Genomic DNA, 16338 nt, shown 5'->3' with positions numbered 1-16338 from the left:
TGGTCAATCGATAGGTATTGACGAAAATATATATATACTTTATGGCAGTGGTCGGCACACACATACCATCACAAGTTTGCCTTGCATTAGTGTGAGTGTAAAACAGTGGTCGGCAGCGGCCTATCTAGTGAGCATAGGATAGTGTTCTGCCCATCCTCTGCTCGTAGATGTTCGTATGACTTCGGCATGAGTCTTCGGGTCTTTTTTTTCTCAGCTTCGGCGTGTTTTTTTGCTTCTGCGGCAGAGAATTTCAGTGCAAAACAGAGAAACGTCAGGCGTCAGAGCGCTGCGCGCCAGCTTCGTGTTTTTTACACTTACACTAATGCAAGGCAAACTGTGATGGTATGTGTGTGCCGACCACTGGTGTAAAAACACGAAGTTGGCGCGCAGCGCTCTGAAGCCTGACGTTTCTCTGTTTTGCACTGAGAATCTTTGCAGCAGCAACAAAAAAGCGCGCCGAAGCTGATAGAAAAAAGACCCGAAGACCCATGCCGAAGTCATACGAACATCTACGTTGTACGTGAGCGAGCAGAGGATGGGCAGAACACTTCCCTATGCTCACTAGATAGGCCGCTGCCGACCACTGCTTTATGGGGTCGGAAACGCTTCCTTCTGCCTGTTACATACTTTCCGACGAAGCTAGCACACCCTTTTACTCTAAAAATGTTGCCACGCCCACTCTAACACCCATAACGCTTAAGTCTGTCTACCGCCGGTAGGTGGCGCATTTCAATCTCGCTTTGCTGCTTGCATATCTCCATTTCCCTTTGGTCCCTTTAGCTGAGTAACGGGTACCTGATAGTCGACGTACTTGACTATAGCGTTCTCCCTTGTTTAAATTAATGGTAATTTTTTGCTTTAAAGGTAAAGCGCCTTACCAAATTATATCAATTACAAATGTTGACATGAATCCGTATCATATTGAAATGAATTCTCATCAAATTGATATGTTTTTTATATCAAACGTAGCATTGAAAAGTCTTTGAATAAAAGGTATGACTACCTTCGTATTTTTCGTGTATTTGTGGTTTTTAGTACGGTGTTAAATATATTTTTTGTCTGAATCGCAGCAGTGACTCTGACATTCGAAAACAAGTTTCCATATTAAAGTAGAACAATTTGGGCGGTTTGTTATATTTTGCAAATGGTATAGTATATCAAATTCAATTGTATTTACTTAATGTTTGTCTTATTTACATTTACTTACTTTTTGGGCACTGTAACATGGCTAATATTGATATTACAATCATATCAATCTGATATGAAAGATTATCAGTTTGATATCATTTCTAGATGTTATTATTAGATATTTTCTATCGTAATTTTTTATATTCAGGGCTAGCCCTTCTTGAAAAAGGACATTTTTTATTTAATTTAAAGGCGATGTCTTTTTTAAGGCGATTTTTTAAAATTAAAATTAAAAAAAAATTTATGAGCGAACTTAATCCCATTCTAGCTTTTAAGGTTTTCGAGATATCACCGGACGATTTTTTTATTCTTGTGGGAAACGCTTCCATCTACCTGTTACATGCTTTCCGATGATTCTTGTATAACTTTTTACTCTAAGACTAGTGGGTATAAATATTTGAAAGAATCCTCTGAAAGCTTATTTGTGGTTTCTACTTTTAAATAATTTATGCTTTTTAGATAACATATTAACTTAAGACAGAAAATTATATTATAAACTACTAAAGACAAATGACACTGCTGAAAAGTATGCAAATACTAGGATTATTTTGTAGTGGTAACCGGCTTTAACAGCAGTAAATACGCCACAAAGTCATAAACAAGGAATATTATGAAATAATTTGTCATTGCTAGAAATGGAGGGAAGCGTAGTGCGATATAATTCAATAGTTTCATTAACTGCTTTTGTGTTGTTTTTTTTGTTTTACAATTAACTTTACGAACGCGAGTGGACAGGCATGACGGACGGGGAAATTGGGTAGGCTTAGTTCTAAGGTAAAATCGCTTTAACACACAACTTTTACAGTAGTTCAATTAGTAAACTAATTATATATTCATGGTTTTTATTATTGTTTTTCAATAGGGGAATTCGGATATCGAAGCAAACGACGCCATATTTTTTCCCGCTCCTTGCCATTTCTCTTCAGCAAGGTTTGCTATTTCATCACGAAATTATTAAAATGTACTACCGAAATTCGGTGTCAGTGGCTTAACTTCAAGATCGCTACGTCCAATTTATGGCGTTGGGATCTTTTTGACGTCGTTGTTGCAAATTTTGCTAAACGATCTTGGTTGTAGGAGCCTTTCAAAATCAAATTGGCCCAAGAACTGAAGTCAGCGACGATTGATGATCTTCGTACGAATATCGAATGTGAAATGTAAATTGGGTTGAGCGTCTGGACTTCTGCAAGCGTTCCCGTGGTGGCCATGCAAAAGAAATCGAGTTTTATACATAATGGCATCGAATGTACTTATACTGAAATAAAGTACTTCATTGATACCCAAACCGTTTTTCTTTTATTTAAATAAACTTTTTTAGCGTTGCTATTTAAAAATCCGTTACAAGTGACTTTACTAAATCCTTTTAGGCTAAGTGGGAGTTTAAATTGGAACTTTGTGTCCTTCTTTCTTTATCAAATTCCATATTGTATACAATAGGTATACCTATGTGCGCAAAGAATTCATGTTACTTGAAATTATATATTTTAAGGCGATATTTAGATTGCTACATTGTCAAATATTCCAAAATCCTTTCGAAACTGAAAACAAATCAGGTCTGTATAAAAACGAAGCGATTTTTTTTAATCCTATTTATCTCCTGTTAGACTGTTTGCGTTGTTGGCTATATATTCTGCTAAAAACATACACAACTACACTGCTTATAAGTCAGAATACAACAGCAAAATGATAGAAAACACATAACCAGATAATAATACAAAATGAAAAGGGAATAAACGAGCAAGATTTAGGCCGCAAAATACTTCATGAATTTATGGTAATTTATTAGCATAAGCACAGTGAGGATTGTTGTTGGTTTGAAATATCTTGAAAAAGTATTTCAAAGATGCTAAGTTTTTTTTGTATTCTGTAATTGCCAACATGTAGTCTGGTCGAGATAAAACCGTAGAAATTGAATAGAATAGATTCAGGGCGAGGGTAAATGGCAATCGATATGCGGATAACAAGAAGAGGCAAACATGCATCGACGGACAACAACAAAAAGCAAATGACAACATGTGGAAATAGCGAACATGGGTAATGGAAAAGAAGAACAAAGGAGACCATAACACCGAACTTAGAACCAGTTAAATAGTCGAAGAGAAGAGAAACTTGAATTTAAATTTTATAAATTAAAAAAATAATTTAATTAATAAATTCTAAGTTGGCCAACTTTGAATACTTTGCAAAAACGTTAAAATTCATGTATCTTCAGACCTAAATAGGAATAATTAGGTAAAAGATAGCAACAAGGCCGATTTCTTGGAGAAACACCAAATTAAATTCAACTTTGGTCTTTTTATCATTGCATTTTATAATAAAACCATTATTTCCAGCAAAAGTTGCCTTTTATAAATACAAATTTATTGTTGTACAACTTTTTTCAAAAAATGACTTCTTTACGAGGAAAATTCATATTTTGTTTAAAATGACGCTATAGAAGAAGAAAACAGGTGGCGTTATAGGCTATGTGTGTTAGTGAAAAAAGCAGAGATGCTTTGAGCATATCTCCATCCCTCCCGCACTCCCTAAAGCTGAGTAACGGGTACCTAATAGTCGAGACCATTTTCTCTTGTTTTTAACTGTTGCTTATAAATTTAGACACAATATTTATTTTAGTTACATGTAGATCATAAGCGTATTAAACTTGCACTTCGCACTCCCATAGGGTTCATCAGCCGCACATTTAGCTGAAATGTAACTTTAGCTTTCAAGACGCTTATGGTGTTGCTCTTTTTTTTGGGACTTTCCTTCTCTAACGCGTTTTGTTGTACCTACCTCAGGCAGCTTAAGTATTTGTGTAACATAATCCAAAATATACGTGCTTCTTTGGTTATACTTAGATACATACATGGTTAGGATAATGTGAAATGGGTTTCGGGAGGAGAAGGCGGTTAAAATAACAAGAAGTCCACAGTCTGCCAAACGATAGACTAAGTCGGACCGCCATTGCACAATGGAAAACAAACATGTTTTGATTAATAAAATTCGGATAAATGAACACAGATCATGTTTGAAAGCTATCAAGCCAAGAATAAAAGACAAATAAAAATAAAAAGGATCCATTTTATTTCAATCATAACATATACATGAACTTTTTTGGCTATATACAAAATATTTTACATTTCCATAAAACAGAAAATCATTAAAATATTCTTAGTAACAATAAACGAATTTTACACGAACACATAATATAAACAAGGAAGAACGCTATAGTCGAGTACCTCGACTATCAGATACCCGTTACTCAGCTTAAGGGACCAAAGGGAAATGGAGATATGCAAGCAGCAAAGCGAGATTTAAATACGCCACCTACCGGCGGTAGACAGATTTAAGCGTTCTGGGCGTTAGAGTGGGCGTGGCAAATTTGTTTTTGGATCAATCGATAGGTATTGACGAGATCAATACATTTCAGTTAAAATTTTTCATCTAGCATAACAATTGTGGACGCCACAGTTTTGGGCGGTTTGTGGGCGTTATAGTGGGCGTGGCATATTCGCGTGACAAAATTGCGCTGCGTACAAAGCTACAGAATCTAAATCTTAGATCCCAATTCTCTATCCTTGATAGTTTCCGAGATATCCACGTTCATATTTACGATTTTTTGAAGTTTGTGGGCGGTTTGTGGGCGTTAAAGTGGGCGTGGCAAACTTTTTTTTGGGTCAATCGATAGGTACTGATGAGAACAATACATTTCAGTTAAAATTTTTATTCTAGCATCAAAACTGTAAGTGCCACAGTTTTGGGCGGTTTGTGGGCGTTAGAGTGGGCGTGGCACTCTACTGAAACAAACTTGCGCTGCGTAAGAAGCTCAGGAATCTGCACGCCAAATCTCAATAGCCTAGCTCTCATAGTTTCCAAGATCTCAGCGTTCATCCGGACGGACAGACAGACGGACAGACGGACAGACGGACATGGCTAGATCGACTCGGCTAGTGATCCTGATCAAGAATATATATACTTTATGGGGTCGGAAACGCTTCCTTTTGCCTGTTACATACTTTCCGACGAATCTAGTATACCCTTTTACTCTACGAGTAACGGGTATAATTAGGCAAGCTGCTTTTTTTATACCCAGTATTAGGGAAAGTTCACAAACGGTATTGAAACAGACGGACAGAATGATGGTGATAATGATGATAATCAAAAATATATTTTATAGGAGAGTGTAGGGTAATGTGACGAACGATTCGTTTTTTGAATGTAAGTTTTCCAAAAATCAATATTTTTCAAAGTTTAACAGCAGAAAGTTTCTGACATCTATCTAATCAGCATATTCCCGTCAAAGTTCGATGGTAAGCCAATATTTTTATCACTTTTAAAAGCTGACGAAAAAGTGACGAACTGATAAATACACACTCTATGCAGATGTGAAAACTATTTATTTTTTCTTAAAGAAAAGTTAAAATTGTACAATAATGGAATACAAATTTTAACTATACACTCAAAAAAAAATGTCTATATCAGTTCTGGGTTTGAATTGAACAAATTAAATTGTTTAATTTTAATTAACAAAATTCAATAAAAAATAATTTTTTTTTAGTTATCGGTAAAGTCGGTGGCCTCGACTATTAGATACTCGTTACTCAGCTCAAATTTGATATGCTTAAATTTTTTTATAAATGGTCCGGTTTGAATATTTGTTGCATGTAGATACTCATCTAAGCAAATCAAATGTTCACATTTGGGAAGAATCGCTTTGCTGCTTGCATATCTCCATCTCCCTCGCACTCTCCTTAGCTGATTAACGTATTTTAAAATCGATGGCATCGACAATAGCGTTCTCTCTTGTTTTTTCTTTTAATGATTGCAATCGAATGACAGTGATAGTGAACTAATATTTACCACTTTTTAATCAATGTTTATTATCCGTATCTACAGATGTCGCACAGTGCTATCAATACCCATCTATATGTCAAAAAATTTTCAAACCAGACAAGCGATAGAAGGAAAAGACGCTAGGTGGCGTGTCGGCGTGGCGTGCAATTTGGGACACAGCCGATTTGCTGCATGCATATCTCCATCTCCCTCGCACGGAGTAGTTAATATATAATAGTCGTGGCCGTTGAATATAGTTTCCTTTTTTTTTATAAAAATAGGACGACTTTAATTGATCTATCGGTATACTAAATACAAATCTACCGCATAATAGGCAAATAAGAAAATAACTGTTATTATTTAATCTAAAAGTAAAAGTTATTCCATGACTTGTATACTCGTACTGAAGCATATTTATATCCATTACTCGTAGAGTAAAAGGGTATACTAGATTCGTCGGAAAGTATGTAACAGGTAGAAGAAAGAGTTTCTATCCGTCCCGATGACCGCTGAGATCTCGAAAACTATAAGAGCTAGGCAATTGAGATTTGGCATGCAGATTCCTGAGCTTCTTACGCAGCGCAAGTTTGTTTCAGCAGCGTGCCACGCCCACAAACCGCCCAAAACTGTGGCGTATACAGTTAAGATGCTAGAATAAAAATTTTAACTTAAATGTATTCCTCTCATTAATACCTATCGATTAACCCGAAAAAAACGTTTGCCACGCCCATTTTAACGCCCACAAACCCACCCAACGCGGATATCTCGGAAACTATCAAAGATTGAGAATTGGGATTTCAGATAGATTGGGATCAAAGATAGAGAATTGGGATTTTAAATTGAGTTTCCGTAGACTTGTACGCAGCGCAAGTTTATTATGCGAATATGCCACACCCACTCTAACGCCCACAAACCGCCCAAACCTGTGGCGCCCACAATTTTCATGCTAGATAACAAATTTTAACTGAAATGTATTAGTCTCGTCAATACCTATCGATTGATCCAAAATAAAGTTTGCCACGCCCACTCTAACGCCCATAACGCTTAAATCTGTCTAACGCCCACATAATCATATATTGAGATCGCGGGTAGGTGGCGCATTTCAATCTCGCTTCGCTGCTTGCATATCTCCATTTCTCTTTGGTCCCTTTAGCAGTGTAACGGGTATATGATAGTCGAGGTTCTCTACTATAGCGTTCTACCTTGTTCTGTTTTTTATTTTACTGAAAACTATTATATTAAAATGCAATACATCATTTTTATAATATTAACTTATCAAGTATATGTAATTAACTTATCAAACATTTGTTGTAGAAGAAAGCGTTTCTGAACCTTTAAAGTATTTTAATTCTTGATCAGGATCACAAGCCAAGTCGATTTGGCCATGTCCGTCCGTCTGTCTGTTTTTCTGTCTATCCGTATGAACACTGAGATCTCGGAAACTATAAAAGCTAGAAAGTTGGAACTAAGCATGCAGATTGTAGGGCTTCTTGCGCAGCGCAAGTTGAAGTGCCCATATTTTTAAATATTTTGTAAAAGTTACAAGCAAAGAAAGGAATTGTCTCTTGTTGAAATCCCAGTAACAGTCGCTTTGCTGCTTGCACATCTCCATCTCTCTTACACCCCCTTTAGCTCAGTATCGGGTATCGAGTTCTCACTTGTTTCTTAATAACAATTTGCCATTTGTTAAAATTGACGATTATACGTGAAAAGACCAAATTGTTTTACAATAAATATTTTTAAAACAAGAGATGTTTTGCTTTTCGCTCATAAAAATTCGTATTACGACTTAAGTTCTTACATTTTTTTCTTATTTAAAAGTGGCTTTCAACTTTAAATCAAGTATGTACTATAGCGTGGCCTAACCCTAACGGGTAGAGATATTGTGACTTTGAATTTGAATTATTTCTGGAGAGCGCAGAGCGCAGTTCGACTCGACAAAACAACATTACAATTACAAGCAACTACAAATATTTTCATTTTTACTTTTGCCCCTATCGTATTAGAAGCAGAGCTCCCCGAAAGTGTCCCCATTTTACATTTTGTCAGAGAATGATCTGTTACCTTGGTACCCTATATATAAAAAATGGAATCGAAAAACCCAATCAAAGGGCCAAAAGATGGGACTCCGACCGAGGATATATATATTTTTATAATTATAGATCAAAACTTATAACCAAATATTAATCAATATGCAGCAAATCAGCTGTTTTCACTAATACGCCACCAAGACGCTAGGGACGCTATAGGCTAAATGGCGGTATAGGACAGGTGACCCTATAACCTACGTGGCGCTATAGGCTAGGTGGCGCGATAGGCTTTGTTATTAAAAAAAAGCAGATTTGCTGCAAGCATTTCTCCATGCCATCGGCAAAAAACAGATACAAGTATAATTTTAACGTTACCTTCCAAACGAACCAAACAAGCTATATTTGGACAAAACACATGGCAAAATAGATTTAGTTTTATTTAAAATAGCATGGCATTGTTAGGCTGGTAACAGAATTAAACTGTCTCAGCAATAGACTAAATAAAAAGCATGCGTTTTTTTTTAAAAAAGTTTTATAAGTAAAGATTTTATAAGAACCTAATTCAGAAATAACAGCAGCCTTAATTGTCGATGTTATTACTTTGACGGCAACTGAAGACGCTAGATTCTTTTGTCTTTGCTAACAGCTTTAAACGGTAGGTGTCGTCTTTATAAAAGGGGTACAACAATTTGTAGCATCAAGGAAAATTTTTCGATACAAAAATGTTAAGTGATATTTTCTTTATAAGGGATTTCTTTTACAGAAAACTTAATGTGAACCATTTTGACAAATCTATTTTGTAAATTGTTGTTGTCTTGCAAAGTAACAAAATATGTACATCGTCGTTGTTATTGTGCTGGTAATTAAGTTATTAAACTCTGTTTTTTTTGTGAATTAATATTTATTTTTTTCTTTAATTTACTTATTTTGTTTATACTGATTTGTATCAAGGTTTTTTTTATAAATGTTATAGCAGGAGCACCAATTGATTTATCAAGTACATTTTTCGGATAAATAACGTCTAAGTCTCCGTAAAAACATTTTCGAATAGTTAAAGTTTTGCTTGTTGTACCAGTAACTTAAAAACAAGTGCAATTTAAAGTTGATATTAAGCATAGTTTGAATATTTCAAGTTTTACTGACTTAATAACTTGATGCCCCCAACTTAGTTTGTATTTAGTCCTTATACTTATAATACATTTTTGCTCAAACTCGTTTCAAAGTATCGGTGGTGCCACAGAAGTTGTGCAGCGCTGAATGAGGGTAGGTCAATATAAAATTCAGGCCAGATTAGCGCTGAGCGATTTCTGTCGCATCCCCGTATATTTCATTTTTCCATGTTAAATACAATGTTAAATACAATGAATATACAAACTCACCTTCCAAATAGTGTTAATAAAACGGATTTTAAAAGTTGGTTTTTTTTTACAACTATATTATTCCTGGAAGTGTGGATCCAAAACGATTTGAAGACAAAGAAATTTAGTTGTCTTGGCAATTCCAGTTTATTGAGTTTTTGGTGACGTCGATTGATTGATCTGCTTGTTCCAGTTGTTGTTTTGATAGCGATATTTTCAAATTGCACACACAGACAGGAGATTTGGAACTTTTTAAACCGCACCGATCGCTTGTCGTACTCAAACAAATTATAGACACTTACACGAGACAACACCGAAAAACACAAATTTATTATATTTACTTTATTCGCAGATTAATGCCAGCGGACGACGATGAATAAATAGGATAACAGCAAGAACAACAACAATGATGCACACGACGACGACAAGTATTGTACATATGTACAAAGGATAAAAGGGCTCACGCGCACAGATACAGATATACGCGCGCCGATCAACGGTTATTCGGATATATAATTTGGTGGCGAGGAACGTATCGGCGGAGAAGTCGAATTCACGCGACAGCAAATCTTTCAACCCGTTGTATGCGAGCTATGGGTCCATATTTTCCTCAGTTTTTCTTTCTGTACTATGTATATTTTCCTTATTCACTTTGTTTCTGCGTTGAATACTGTGGGAGTGTGAAAAAAGCTGGGTTATATTTCGGTTGTTGGTTCCAAGTCAAGACTCTGGACGTCGATAGCAGAAGATTTAGTTTTAGATAATAACAGATCATATATTTTTGTTCAATTGAATTTACAAAGTTGTTAGGGTAATTATTTTCACATACACATGTATGTATGTATGTACATCCTCATAAACAATAAAGTCCAATCATCAATCATTCAAGAATATTATTATATTTCAAATACTTTTAGTTTCCTTCACTTCGATCAAATACATTAAATAATGCAATTTTATTAAAAAGAAACTCTTTTTTGTTAAGATAGTTTAAGTAATTTTAGCATATATACATATATATGTGTCCAAGTTTTAAAAATGAAGTCATATGTAGATAAACTGTTGTTCTTAATTTCTTTTTTGCTTGTTAGTTTCTTATTATGACAACAGTACTTTTTTTTCGGTTGGCAACGCGAATGCGGACAAAGGACAACGACTGCAGAGAGATGCGAATGCGGAGCACAAGGAAGAGGCGGAAAAATGAATGCGGGGAGGGAAAATTGAGAAAGAGGGAATTGAGCAACTGCTCTCTCTCTCTCTCTGAGTCGGTGTGTGGTCAATTTGAAACGCCGCGAGATTGAAATGCAGCGAAACGTAAGCCACCGTAAGTGTCAGTGAAAAAGGGAGATGCAGGAAAATAGAGAAATAAACAAACGGTTGGAAGAAGGAGGCGAGAGAGCGCGAGAGGGCCGTTCCATTGCCAAAACAGAATGCCTCTCTCTCCCTTCAACGCTCTCGCCTTCTCTCTCACTCCCACAAGAAGGGTGCGCGCCAGGCGAAAAATCAATGAAAAATATGTGAAAAAATTGCCAAAATTTTGTATTTTTGGGATTTGGCTTTTTTGCTGCGTTTTCGACGCAGTTTTATTAATTTCTCCTTTTTTTATTCTCCATATACATATGTTGTGATTGCAATTTGCATTTGGGCAATTTTCGGCTTTATTATTGTTATTTTTTATACACCACCACACACGCACTCAATCTTGCACATTTCTAAGCTAAATTACCCATTATAAATTTAACAATTTCACAATTGCGCGACAAAAACGTTTTGGTGTTGGAATTTGTTTATCAACCCGAAAGATACATATCTCTTTGTCGAGTGTATTTGTGAGAATATCTTGGAAAAGAATATTTTATCAGGAAACCAATATCGGTTTTTAAAAATACTTTCCCGGCGATTTGTCCAACGTGTTATTTCTGATGTTGCTTAATGTTACAAAACCGTTTTCCCGATCGATTTTTTTATTTTTCACTGACAGTTTATTTTGGTCTCAACATCTTTGCCAATCCTTTGAATGTTTTTTGAGTAAATTTCACTTGGGCCACAAATGGTTTTTTCATTCACTTTGCTCGCCGCTGCGAACTATCTTGCATCTCGCTTTTTTACTGACACTTACGGTTCTTACGTAGCCGCTCCGAAAACGCGACTGAAACGCGTTTTAAACGCGCCATTCGGTGGAGAAAGATCCAGAGAAATGTGAAAGGGAGTGATAGAGAGTGCCGCTCCTAATTCTCACGAGAAGTGTACAGATTCGAGCAGCGGCCAGCGCAGAGGCAGAGGCGCAGCTCAACATTTCTGTTCAAAGAGAGGAGAGCAACGCGCTGCTGGCTGCAGCAGCAAGTAAAAAGAGACCCACGAACGGCACGTTCTCTGGCGCTTCTCTCTCTCCCCGCTCTCTTTTTCAACTGTTAAGAGCATTTTCCTAAGCTGTAAGCATTTATCTTACTGCTAACCTTCTAACAGTTGAAGAGACTCATTACATTGGGATGAACTTTTACAAATACAAATACAAATAAAAAAATATTTTTATCGCTTATTGCCCACCGTATAAAAATTTTTTTTTTTTTTTCTTATGTTATGCATTGAGAATAGAAAATCAATTATTATAAAAGTCCGCCCTGTTGTACTTATATGTACATTTTTATTAATAGTTGCTGTTATAAAGCATTTGTATATGGGCCTTTCCAGGGGTCGCGAACCTACGTTCGTACGCACTTAGTGCAAATAAAAAAATTAAAAAAAATCTTTTCTATATTTTTTTTTGCTATTCGATAGCATTTTGTTAGATCTTTGCTTAGTATAAATGATAGGATTTATTGAGCTATCGTTTTATTAATATTGGCAAAAAATGCGGTCGCGAACGTACACAACATGAAAGTCGACTTTGGCTTAAAATGCAAATATCTGCGAATTGGGACGGAATATTCTTATGCATTAACTTTACCTTTAAAATGGATTCATTTAGCTTTCTAATGAGTCTGTTCCCAAGGAAATATATCCATTTGTTTTTTTTTTATTGAATTAAGTACCGGTCGCGATCGTACGATTTTTCCATGTTGTTTTATTAACAGTTAATTGAACATTTTTTGGCTCTCTTTGAATTTGTATCTTCTTATTTAGATTGCAATAAAGAGATTTGGTAGAAAAAGTGCAAGCAAATTATATTCTTTCCTTGCAAAATAATTAAACATAAAAATGTCCTTAAAAGTAGCTAAAAATGATAAAAAGTTAATTTTTTCAGTTTTCAGGGAAATTCCTTCAACAAAACAAATGAAATATGCTATGGTTCCACGGTATTATGAAAATATGGCCATTTATTTATGAAAATACGCAAATAATACGGTGATTATGAAGGTTTTTTAATTTCGGTCCTGGTTGACCATTTGGCGAATTAGCCCATATAAGGTTATTATATTTTTAAATATGGGCATTTCCAGGGGTACGCAATTAGTGCAAATAAAAAAAAGCAAATAAACGTTTTCTGAATTTTTTTTTGCTATTCGATATATTTTTGTTAGCTCTTAGCTTAGTTTTAATGATGGGATTTATTGAGCTATCGTTTTCATAATATTGGCAAAAAACATGCGGTCGCGAACGTACACAAAATGGAAGTCGACTTTGGCTTAATCTAGTAAAATGCATATATCTGCGAATTGGGACGGAATATTTAAAGGGAAATTTCATTAACAAAACAAATGAAATATGCTTTGGTTCCACTGTATTATGAAAATATGGCCATTAATTTGTGAAAATACGAAAAAAATTTGATGATTTTGAAGATTTTTTTGTTTCGGGCCTGGTTGACCATTTTTCGGATTTGCCCATATTGACCGAAATATGTAGTTGGAAATTTCTAATAATCATATTGGAACAATTGTGCTTAGAATAATTTTTCATTCATTCCAGCTTGCCTAAATAAACTAAGATTTTGGCATCAACAAAAATAATTCTTCAAATATGTTAAGGTTCTCTCAAACTTTTTTCTTAATTTTAAAATATTAAATAAGATAAATTCAAGACTTGAATCTTTTTTACGTTTTAAAGAGTTCTTATCACAACAAAATCATAATATACATACCTACATATGTGTGGTATTAATTTCCTTAATTACTTGTTTGCACTACATTGTAATTAAAAACAAACAAAATTAATTTTTGTTAAGTTAAAGACTTCAATACAAATTTTGTATATTAAATTTAAGAGAATTTTTAAAGGGGCTATAGGCAATCTCTTGAAATTTTCTCTCACATTCTCTTGATTGACTAAAACTCCCTCTTATCAAAGTCTCCCTCTCGGAAGGTTAGTTAATTTCTCCGCGAAATCATAAACAATTACTAAAGGGGCCGTTTGAACATTGTAATACAAAACTAATGTAAAATATTTTGAAAAATTTTTAAGTTGAAAGCAGAAATAGTTAGTAAGTAACTCCACTTCTACCGTTGAGCTCTCAGTGGGCGCGGGTGAGACTGCGCGCGCCAAGAGCAATTTTTGTGCACGATTTCTTTATGGCAACAAAGTCTTTACAGCACGTGCTACAAAAACATAAACATAAGCATATAAATAAATATTAAAATTGGAAAAAAAATGTTATCTAAACAAATATTTTACTGTTTCACCAAAAATCCTCAATGTTATGTATAGCCCCCACAAGTTAATTCAAGCCGTAACATTCAAATTATACCGGTTTTCATTGTTGTACCCACATATAATCTGACAACCCTTCACCTTGCGCTCTCTTCAAATTGTGCTCTCTGTTTTTGCCGGCCATTTATATGTATTGCTTTATTTATAATTTACAATTGAAAAATTGCACTCTCACAAGCTGTAATTTGCATAAGTTTTCTGAAGGTCTTTTGTAGATAAAGGTTTATTGAACACAATATATTGTTTATCTATAAGAATGTTATACCGCATATAATCTACAAGATTGTTTTCTTGCACTAACACACGCAAATATGTATGTACGAGTGAGAACTTGTCGATTGGCGTTGCCGGCAGGAATTTTTAGACCAGCGTTGCCAGATACCACTGGTCAGTACTCTTAAAACAAACAATTCTACTTTTAGATACCCTTTTATTATACTGTAAATTGTTCGAACGAAGGCCCACTTTGGGTAAGACAGCGTTTGAAATAAATAAAAATAAAATAAATAAATCATCGTTTTTATATTCGTAACAGGCTGTGTTGTGTCGAAAAAATCCGTTGCCTATTCGAGTGCTACGTCAGATTTTCAAATGACAAATAACCAACAAAAATTCCAAACATAATAAATTGTACGCTAACTTTTAGAAAATCGCCATTAAAATAAATTTTTTCAGATACAAGAAAGCGTTTCCGACCCCATAATGTATATACATATATTCTTGATCAGGATCACTAGTCGATCTAGCCATGTCCGTCTGTCCGTATGAACGCAGTGATCTCAGAAACTATACAAGCTGCAATACTGGGACTAGACATGCAAATTCTAGAGTTTCCTGCGCAGCGCTAGTTTGTTTCGTTAATGTGCCACGCCCACTCTAACGCCCACAAACCGCCCAAAACCGTTTTCATACTAGAATACAAATTTTAACTGAAATGTATTGCTCTCATCAATACCTATCGGTTGACCCAAAATAAAGTTTGCCACGCCCACTCTAACGCCCACAAACCGCCTAAGCCTGTGGCGCCCACAATTTTTATGCTAGATAAAAAATTTTAACTGAAATGTGTTAGTCTCGTCAACACCTATCGATTGCCCCAAAAAAGTTTGCCACGCCCATAACGTCTACCACCCACATAACCATATATTGAGATCGCGGATAGGTGGCGCGTTTCAGTATTGGTGAAATCAACTTATTTGCTGCATGTCGTGTACAATATTGATTATTATTTTGTTATAACTTCTTAATAAATGGTCCGATTTCAATAATTTTTTTAATAGGTATTTATAATAAGAACAAATGTTTATTAAATGTTTACAAAATAATAAATGGGTGCTTGACGGGTTTTAGTGTTATAGTCGTTTGTGGGCGTTAGAGTGGGCGTGGCACCCTGTTGAAACAAACTAGCGCTGCGCAGAAATCTATAGAATGCCTAATCCCAGCATTGCAGCTTTTATAGTTCCGGAGATCACAGCGTTCATACGGACAGACGGACATGGCTAGATCGACTAGTGATTCTGATCAAGAACATATATAATATATGGAGTCGAAAACTCTTCCTTCTGCCTGTTACATACTTTCCGACGAATCTAGTATACCCTTTTACACTACGAGTAACGGGTATAAAAATATAGTGCTGGAAACCCGGTTTTCTTCATGCGGGGATCGAGCATGCATTTACAATGCTGTCTAATACTTTTATAAAACGAATGACATTTTTAGTTGCTTTGCTCTCGCTCTAATAAAAACACAAAAATTATATTTTCTCTTACATTGTTCAATCCACCTTCAATAAATTTGTATCTACTTTTTTATGATAAAAAAATTTTCGAAGCCTCCCCGACGGGGAATTGAACCCCGGTCTCCCGCGTGACAGGCGGGGATACTAACCACTATACTATCGAGGACTCACGAAACGGTTTGTCAGATCTACATTTTGATTCGGCGCAGTGGAACGAACGAAAATGGAACCAAGGATTGCTAAAAGAAAGAGAGTTTGACTATCATCCTCGATAGTATAGTGGTTAGTATCCCCGCCTGTCACGCGGGAGACCGGGGTTCAATTCCCCGTTGGGGAGAGGAATATATAATATGGTTTTTCGTCTTTTTTTCAGATGTAATAAAATGTATATCTTTCAGTCATTCTTATTATTTTTTTTTTTTATAAAATTTCAGGTGTAGTAAAATGTATATCTTACAGTCGCGAAACGTCATTCTTATTCTTTTCATTTGTCCCATACCTTTTTGAGGTTTTTATTATTTGGCATTTAAACTGAACCTCAATCTTTTCTATCCATTAA

At 35.3% G+C, this 16338-nt stretch overlaps 2 non-coding genes across 2 annotated transcripts; one reads left to right on the top strand and one right to left on the bottom strand.

Annotated features, from left to right (window-relative positions):
• Window positions 1–15873: 15873 nt before the first annotated feature.
• Window positions 15874–15945, bottom strand: Trnad-guc. The gene has a single exon. It is a non-coding gene; the product is annotated as a tRNA-Asp (tRNA).
• A 99-nt stretch (window positions 15946–16044) lies between these two features.
• Trnad-guc lies at window positions 16045–16116 on the top strand. Its single transcript has one exon. It is a non-coding gene; the product is annotated as a tRNA-Asp (tRNA).
• Window positions 16117–16338: the final 222 nt, after the last annotated feature.

This window comes from Drosophila subpulchrella, chromosome 2L (assembly GCF_014743375.2).
Source record: "Drosophila subpulchrella strain 33 F10 #4 breed RU33 chromosome 2L, RU_Dsub_v1.1 Primary Assembly, whole genome shotgun sequence".
Lineage (NCBI taxonomy): Eukaryota > Metazoa > Arthropoda > Insecta > Diptera > Drosophilidae > Drosophila > Drosophila subpulchrella.
The sequence above is the reverse complement of the archived record's forward strand: the minus strand, read 5'-3'. Positions and strand labels throughout refer to the sequence as shown.